Consider the following 7,884-nt stretch of genomic DNA (forward strand, 5'->3'; position numbering starts at 1 on the left):
TGTTGGTAAGTGCTGTCGAGTTGCTTCCAACCCATAGCGACCCTGAACAGGGTTTCCAAGGCTGTAAACCTTACGGGAGCAGAAAGTCTCAAGAACCCCAATATTAATGGCAAATAGAAACTGGAACCTTGATATACTGCTGATAATATCTTCAAATGTTACCATCACTGTGGAAAACAGTATGGCTCTTCCTTAAAAAGTTGGAAATAGAAATACCATATGATCCAGCAATGCCAGCAATGCGTATACATTTTAGAGAAATAACAGCCATGATCTTAATAGATATGTGTTCACTCATGTTCAAGGTGCAATAGCATATAGAAACAATCTAAATGTCCATCAAGGAATGCATGGATAAAGTAGTACGTGCATGCAGTGGGATAATATACAACATTAAAACAATAGTGATGAATCTATGGAACACCTCATAACATTGATGAACCTGAAGGATATTATGCTGAATGAAATTAGTCAGAAGGGCAGATATTATATGAGACCAGTACTATAATAATCCAAGACAAGGTTTTCACACAGAAAAGAAGCATTATTTTATGACTACCAGAGATAGAAGGGCAGGGAGGGTAAATCACAAACTAGAAGGTAAGCTATATATTAATTTGGGTGAAGGAAATGGCAGTATACAATAAGGGCGGATGTGAGCACAAAATGATCAAGACTGAGGGGGGTACAAGAGTTAAAGACAGCAGAGATAAATACTGTTATGTACACATTCTGCAGTAACAGTAATAACAGTAATCTCTGAGTGAATACATAGACATAGAAGCTGAGCAGGTGTAGGAGAGAAGGGGAATAAAATGCAAGTGGTAACCAGTGATCAATAGAGTTGTACCTGATGAGAAATAGTCCATATGATAATTTCTGATGGAAGGAAGCAACAGGTAGAATAACTGCTTCTAACCGTTTTAGCTTAGGAAACCAGAGAAAAAGTCACCCAAGCCCTTCAGGTCTAATCTGTCCTTCAGGAAAACTCTATATAAATTTTTCACTGGACCAGTGATCACGATTACAATAATATTTTTTCATTCTAAATTAATAACAGTATTATATAGGAGTTTATTTTATAGGAGTTTATCCCACAGAGGCTTGTCAATTTTTATATAAGGACACAATCAGATTTCTGGTGTGCTAAATGTGAAGGCAAAATCCTGATTGAAGAGACCCAAATTTCTGTCCCCAGTGGCTCTCTAGTGTCTGCCTAACACCCTTCAATGACATCTCTGCTCTGAATCTACACATCTTGACTGATGAGACTAGGAACACATTTTGTCTTTCTTTCTTTGAAATTTAGTATTCATTCTTCATGGTTTATTTCATAGACTAAAGAGCCTTACAAATTGGGCTGGTAACTTCAAGGTCAGCAGTTGGAAACTACCAGCCGCTCAACTGGAGAAAGATGAGGCGTTCTGCTCCCGTAAAGATTTACAGCCTCAGAAACCCTCTGCAGGGTCACTATGAGTCGTAACCGACTCCACGGTACTTAACAACAATGAGCCTTAGTTCCAGAAGAAGTGAAAAAATGTGTGCACGTTATCTATAGTGCACGTTGTTAAATTATTTCTCAGAAAGGAAAACTTGGTAGACTCATAAATGAAGTGTGTATCTTTCCAAAATACCTTAGCTAGAATAAAAAACACAGTGATTGACTGACATAAATAAAGGTGATGCGCTTTATGTATTAAAACACAAGCCCTTAATATTAAGGGTCCAGAAACAGTCTACTTCATTTTTTTAAATATCAAGTGAAAGTTATCTGCACTATTATGAATATTTAAACAGTATTATTGCTTCTCAATATATAATACGAGCAAACATACCACATCATTTTTATTACCAAAAAGGAAAAAAATAATTAAAACTATAAAAAGCTGTTCTTAGTGTCATTTTAATGTGTCTTTGTTATTGCCATTTATCTCCAAGAGATAATATGAAAAAGAAATTGAGAAATAATGCATCAGTAGATGATAACTTTTATTCATAGAATACAGCTTTAAAAATCATTATTGTTTTTCATCTAAGGGAACAACAAAGAAATAAGAAAGCTGTATCTATTGTATTTCTATTTTGTGTTTATATCATTTAAAAAGTCAAGTTTTGCTTTTCTATCCAAAATTTCCATTTTAAGTACATTTTTTATGATTTCCATCTTACCCATTTTTTTTAAGCATAATGAAAACTCTTATTCAATTTGTTGTTGTTGTTAAGTGCCATCAAATTGCTTCCAACTCATAGCGACCCTGTAGTGCAAGGTTTCTGATTAGTAGCTGGTAGGTTTGAACCACCGACCTTGTGGTTCCCAGTCTAGTACTGATCCTAGAGCACCATTACAAGGAGTCCAGGAAATGCATACATGAGGGAATTTCTTTCTCTCCAACATATGCTTTCTATATACTGGACACAAATATAGATCTCTTCCAGTTGGTTGACCAGGTAACTGTTTTCTAAATCTTTTGTATACATAAGTGTTTTCAATGTTGCATCCATTTGTTCAAAATATCTCAGCTGGTATTCAGTCAGTTCTAAGGGCATTGTTTTTTCACACATACCTTAAGTATAGCCTGCACTTCCTTCTTTAATGCCATTAGTTCTTGATCACATGCTACCTTCTAAAATGGTTCAATATCGACCGATTCATTTTGATACACTAGCATCTCTGTGCATTCCTTCCATCTTTTGGTGCTCCCTGTGTTGTTCAATATTTTGCCAATAGAATCTTTCAGTATTTCAACTCAAGACTTAAATTTTTTCTTTTCTTTCTTTCTTTTTTTTCAGCCCAAGACATTCAGATTTGTTTTTCTCATTTCATGTTTTTGCGTATTTCATCGCAATATTTTGTCTTCTTGAGCCTCCCTTTAAAGTCTTCTGCTTGGTTCATTTACTTAATCATTTATTCCATTAACTTTAGCTACTTACTATATGTTCAAGAGCAAGTGTCAGAGTTTCTTCTGATGTCCATTTTGGTCTTGTCCTTCTCTCCTGTTTTTCTAACGACATTTTGCTTTCTTCCAGGGTGACATCTTTGATGTATTCCACAAGTCCTCAGGTCTTGGGAATTAGTGTTCAATGTGCCAAATCTGTTCTTGAGATGATCTCTAAATTCAGGTTGGAACACAGCTCTAATAAACTTGTTTTAATTTTATTCAGCTTCAAGTTGAAAATGTATATGAGCAATAGATGGTCTGTTATGCAGTCAGCCTCTGGTCTTATTCTGACTGATAACGGTGAACTTATACATCATCTCTTTCCACATATGTATTCAATTTGATTCCTCTATATTCCATGTGATGAGATCCACATATATAGAAGTTGTGAATGTTGCTTTAAAAAAAGGTATTCCAAAAGATTAGGTCATTGGTCTTATAAAATTCTATCATGCATTGTTTTTTTAAAAATGCTAATCATATTTATGCCCATTCCAAATAAAAATGATCCAATAAAATGTGTAACTTGCTCAACAATATCTTTATTATCACAGAAGGAAAAATTTTGCTGAAACTGTAATTTCTAATTTATTAGACTTAATTGTGGAGAATCTAGTTGTATACCAGTAAAGTATATGTTCTTCACATTTAAATCTGGTAAATTAGCAATTACAGTTTAAATATTGGGTTTCCTGTTTCCTTACATGTTAACTGTAGTAGGCTGGCAGGACGTGTGGGTAAGAACAGTGGAAAAGGGAGTCCAGTGCTGATCCTATAAAGCCACAGATTACTGAACACCTTTTACCTTACACTTTACCCTCCCCTCAAGCTTTTCTGTAACAGATAAGAGACTAAATTCTTTGATACCTGAGGAGGAGGAATTCTAGTCTCTCTCTAAATCAGTTATCAGCATACTTATTTTTCTTGGAATGCTCCAAAGATGAATAACTGATAAAGTTCTGTGTTAAACAGTATCTCCTCATAGTACATTTGGGAAAGTCAGCTTTCCATTGTGATAGATAAATGCAATTTTATGAAAAGGAAAAAACTGAACTGTAAATTAAACATGCACACACATATGCTCTGACTTCAAAATGCTTCTTATTACTTGAAAAATAAGATGGTATAACACTGTTTTTCTTGTATAAATAACAGATACAAAATACAGAAAAGAAAAACGAACACAAAAGCAAAAAGAAAACTATGTGCTAGAAAACAATGAAAAGGAAATACATAAAAGTTTATCTGTAATTGCTGTAGCTTCATAGGAATCGGTAAAAAAAAAATTTTTTTCTTTTCACTTTTCTGAACTCCATTTTTTAAAAAAAATGAACATGTATTGCTTTCATAGTAGTTAGGTAAAATAAAAACTTTTTTCTTTGGAAATTTGATACTTTGAGAAAGGAAAATAAACAACAAAAGGGAATGAAAACAAGATAAACATTTAATAAATAATTTTTCTTTGCGAAGTGGTAGTATGAAAACTTTAACAATTTACTTCTTAGATTGAGAATGCTAAGTTTCACTAAGCTAGGGAGTTTATCTGTTTAATATGTTTCATATAACAAAGAATCCAGCTCACTCCGAGCTACTGAATAGATTGTGATTATTATTTGTAACTCTTTCTAGAGATACTCTCTTCATAGCTTTTTTTCTCATTCTCCATAGAATAACTGACGTTAATTGTTAGAAAAATTTATGTTCTTTTAAATTGATATCTATAGTATTAAAAATACTTATTTTATGTAGATGAATTTCTGGCTTCATGTTAGATAGTCGGCCCATCCATGGGCACATAAGCATGATGTCTGTATGCTAATATGCTTACTTAATCTTTAATACATTATATTTTAATAATATAAGAATGCCAAGCTATGGAAAAGCAAATGAAAAGGTCATTTTTTATTCATGTACTACTGAATGTACCTTCTGCTTGTAGCTCATTATACATGCAGTTGAGCCCAATTTTTTTAAAGTGGAAAGCATACGAATTTAAACCACAAGTTTCACAACTGATGTTCCTTTTGTAAAAGGAGTGCTCTCCTTCTTTTCAATTTTATTTATTCTGACTGCTTGTTACTCATTTGTGTTTCTCTCCTCTCTATTATAGTCAGAATTTCTAATCCCATTTCAAGCAGAAGGCTGCCACTTTTCATCAGAGAAGAGGCAATAAACACGCATCACACTTATATATGCGGGCTTTCATCTAGGGAGCTCAAAGTGTTTTATGCATAAGTAGCATTTCCCCCTGGCTTTTTTATTTTTTTATTTATTTAAGTAGGAAAAATGAAGCCTAGAGAGCTTGAATGACTTAAGGAAACCCACACCTGCAACTACTAAAACTGTGATTTTAATTGAATATATATCTGTGAAAATATTCAGATATTCATGACCTGGATATCTATTTTCATGTTTTACTTGAGAGTAATAAAATTCCAGAGAGTAAAAATTGTACTACTAGCACATCCTTTTCAGCACCCGGTTCGGGACAGTGGTGACAGTGTTATGAAAATGAGTTCTAATATGAGCACCTTTATGAGCTTAATTGGGGTCCTGGTGTGGCATTGTGGGTTAATGTACTGGATTGTAGTCAGTTTGAACCACAAGGTCAATGGTTCAAGCTTACCAGTTGCTCCTCAGAAACCCTGTACAAGGTTGTTGACCTGATTCGATGACACTTAACAACAACAATAACAAAAATGAGCCGTATTATTCATTTAATGCCTTTACGTGTCAAAACTCTAAAAATAAATAGAAAAATGTTTCAAACTTTTAAGCTGTTTCTGAGTGTGGGAAAGAGGGCTAGAGATAAGGGCTTTCATATTGGACTGGGTTTCTAGAAGGGGTAGTGAAAAGGTTCTTTTTGTTAATTTCCAAAGGGATAGATCATCTTGGTGTGTGGTGGTGATGTGCTGTGGAGTCAGTTCCGACTCACAGTGCAGGGTTTCCAAGGCTATAAATCTTTACGGGAGCAGAAAGCCTCATCTTTCTCCTGCGGAACAGCTGGCAGTTTTGAACTGCTGACCTTAAGGTTCGCAGCCCCATTCGTAACCACTACGCTACCAGAGCTCCTTAAGAGTATTAAATCAAGTGAGGATAATCTGTTGTAATTTGTGTAAGTAAGGAGTAACAGGAAATAGGGAAATGCTATACATCTTGTTGTTAGTTTCAGTGGAGTCAATTCATAGTGACCCTATGCACACTAGAACAAAACACTGCCATCTTCACAATTGTTACGTTTAAGCCCATTGTTGCTCCCACTGTCTCAGTCCATCTCATTGAGGGTCTTCCTCTTTTTCTGTGACCTTCCACTTTACCAAACATGATCTCCTTCTCCAAAAACTGACACCTTATTACATGTCCAAAGAAAAAGAGACAAATTCTCACCATCCTCACTTCTCAGGAACATTCAGGCTATACTTCTTCCAAGACAGATTTATTTGTTCTTCTGAAAATCCATAGTACTTTAAGTATTCTTCTCAATACCGTAATTCAAATGCATTGATTCTTCTACAGTCTTCCTTATTCATTGTACAGCTATCACATACATTTGTTGTTGTTGTTAAGTGCCACTGAGTTGGTTCCAACTCATAGTGACCCTATAGGGTTTCTGAGGAGCAACTGGTGGGTTTGAACCATGAACCTTGTGGATAGCAGTCCACTCTTATCCTACAGCATCACACCAGGACTTCACATACATATAATACGATGGTTTGAGACAGGTGTACCTTTATCCTCAAATTGACATCTTTGTTCTTTAACACCTTAAAGAGGTCTTTTACTGTAGATTTGTCTAATGTAATATCATTTGATTTTTTGACTGCTGCTTCCTTGAATGTTGACTGTGGATCCAAACAAAATGAAACCTTTGATAACTTCAGTCTTTTCTCCTTTTATCATGGTACTATTGGTTCAGCTGTGTGAATTTTTGTTTTGTTTGCATTAAGGTGCAATTCATACTGTAGGCTGTAGTCTTTGAACTTCATCAGTAGCACCAATGGTACTCTTTGCTTCCAGCAGGCAAAGTTATGTCATCTGCATGTCTAAGGTGTTGGCTCTAATCTTGATGCCACATTTTTCTTTATATAATCTAGCTTCTCAGAATATTTGCTCAACATACAAATTGAACAAGGATGATAAAAGGATACAACCCTGTTGCACACCGTCTCTAGATTTTTTTTTATCCATTCAGCTTCCCCTTGTTCTGTTCTATTTGTATTCTCTAAATTCCTGGAGACTGCTTTTCACCAGTGCCTTCAATACAACTTGGATTTCTTCTTTCAGTGCTATTGGTTCTTGATCATATGGTTGAACATTAACCAATGGTTCTGTGTATTCCTTCCATCTTCTTTTGATGCTTACTACTTCATTCAATATTTTGCTCACAGAATCCTTCCGTATTACAACCCGAGGTTCAAATTTTTCCTTCAGCTCTTTCTGCTTCAGAAACGCTAAACTTGTCCTTTTTTTTGGGGGGGGGCGGTGTTTACTCTAGGTCTTTGCACATTAATTTTTGCACACAAAGCTGCCCTTTGATTTTTAAAAAAATATTTTATTGTGAATTATGTGATAGTTTACAGAGAGAACATTAGCTTTACATTCATCCTATTGTATATTGTTTCATTGCCATGGTTGCCTTCATACATGATCAACCAACCAAAGGGTATACCCTGCAAGCCTTCCCCCGGTCATCAGCACACAGCCCTTCTTCCTCTCTGGGTCTAGAGTCCCCAGCCGCTCCATCTCTCCATGTCATCGTCTCTGCCTCCATCTCTGGCATCACTCCTTCTTTGGGAACCTATCCCCATCTCCTGGATCTAAGGCCCCTCTTAAAAGCTTGTAAGGCAGTCACTTCTTGCCTTTGTAGCCCCCCACCCACCCACTTGGGTTACCAATGTCCAAGTTGCCCATCCCTGTCTACTCTGTGTATGGAGGGGGTGGGAAT

At 35.7% G+C, this 7,884-nt stretch overlaps 1 protein-coding gene across 1 annotated transcript in view; it reads left to right on the forward strand.

Moving 5' to 3' along the window:
• Positions 1-7,884, forward strand: part of FBXL17 (F-box and leucine-rich repeat protein 17) — a gene marked incomplete at its 5' end in the record, with an annotated part of 910,371 nt that overhangs the window by 549,603 nt on the left and 352,884 nt on the right. The window lies entirely within an intron of this gene.

Source organism: Chrysochloris asiatica, unplaced genomic scaffold (assembly GCF_000296735.1).
Source record: "Chrysochloris asiatica unplaced genomic scaffold, ChrAsi1.0 scaffold00189, whole genome shotgun sequence".
In the NCBI taxonomy this organism is placed as follows: Eukaryota; Metazoa; Chordata; class Mammalia; order Afrosoricida; family Chrysochloridae; genus Chrysochloris; species Chrysochloris asiatica.